The sequence below is a fragment of the Myotis davidii genome, unplaced genomic scaffold (assembly GCF_000327345.1).
Source record: "Myotis davidii unplaced genomic scaffold, ASM32734v1 scaffold200, whole genome shotgun sequence".
NCBI lineage: Eukaryota > Metazoa > Chordata > Mammalia > Chiroptera > Vespertilionidae > Myotis > Myotis davidii.
Window position 1 is genome coordinate 5,788,831 of NW_006293700.1, and position 1,227 is coordinate 5,790,057.

Genomic DNA, 1,227 nt, shown 5'->3' on the forward strand with positions numbered 1-1,227 from the left:
CATAGCCAAGAGGCATATGAAAAAATGCTCGAAGTCACAAATCATCTGAGAGATACAAAATAAAATGACAATGACAATTACTTCACACCTCTCAGAATGGCTACCATCAACAAATTAACAAAGGACAAGTGCAGGCGAGGATGTGGAGAAAAAAGAACCCTAGTACACTGCTAGTGGTGCAGTCACTGTGGAAAACAGTATGGAACTTCCTAAAAAAATAAAAAATGGATCTACCATTTGACCCAGTGATCCCACTTCTAGGAATATATCCTAAGATTCCCAAAACATCAATCTGAAAGAATATATGTAACCCTATGTTCCATAGCAGTGCAATTTACAATAACTAAGGTCTGGAAACAGCCCAAGTGGCCATCAGCAGATAGTACACAATGGAATACTATGCAGCTGTATAAAAGAAAGAACTCTTACCATTTGCCACAGCATGGATGAACCTGGAGAGTATTATGCTACGTGAAATAAACCAGTTAGAGAAAGACAAGTATCACATGATTTCACTTATATGTGGAATCTAATGAACAAAATAAACTGATGAATAACATAGAACCAGAGACAGAGAAACATGAATCAGAATGACAAATTTCAGAGATGGGGTGGGTGGGAAGGGAGTGATTAACTGGGGAACTTATACGCATACATGCATAACCCATGGATACAGACAAATGTGTGGTGAAGGCCTTGGAGGGGTGGGTATGAGGTAGAGGGGTCAGTTGGAAAAAAATACAAACCAAGGGAATCTCTGTAATACTTTCAACAATACAGATAAATAAAAAATAAGGTAACAATACAAACACTCTTTTACTATATCATTTTTTCTTTTTTCTTATAATGTCTATGAGGAAAATGAATATCCAATGAGCCACTATTTCACCATAACCCATCAGTTGGACAGTGGACAGCCCAGTGGAGTTATCCTACAATTCAGCGATTTTGCAAGTGAGCTTTAGAGACCACTTCAGATTGTCAAGGGGAAAGAGGAGGAATCTAAAGGCATTGCAAAAACAATTCTAAGGATTTAAAAACGTTTGGAAAGCCATTGATTTAGGAGACTGTACACCCAGGCAGTGATGGCGAACCTATGACACGCATGTCAGAGGGGACACGCGAACTCATTTTTTTGGTTGATTTTTCTTTAAGTGGCATTTAAATATATAAAATAAATATCAAAAATATAAGTCTTTGTTTTACTATGGTTGCAAATATCAAAAA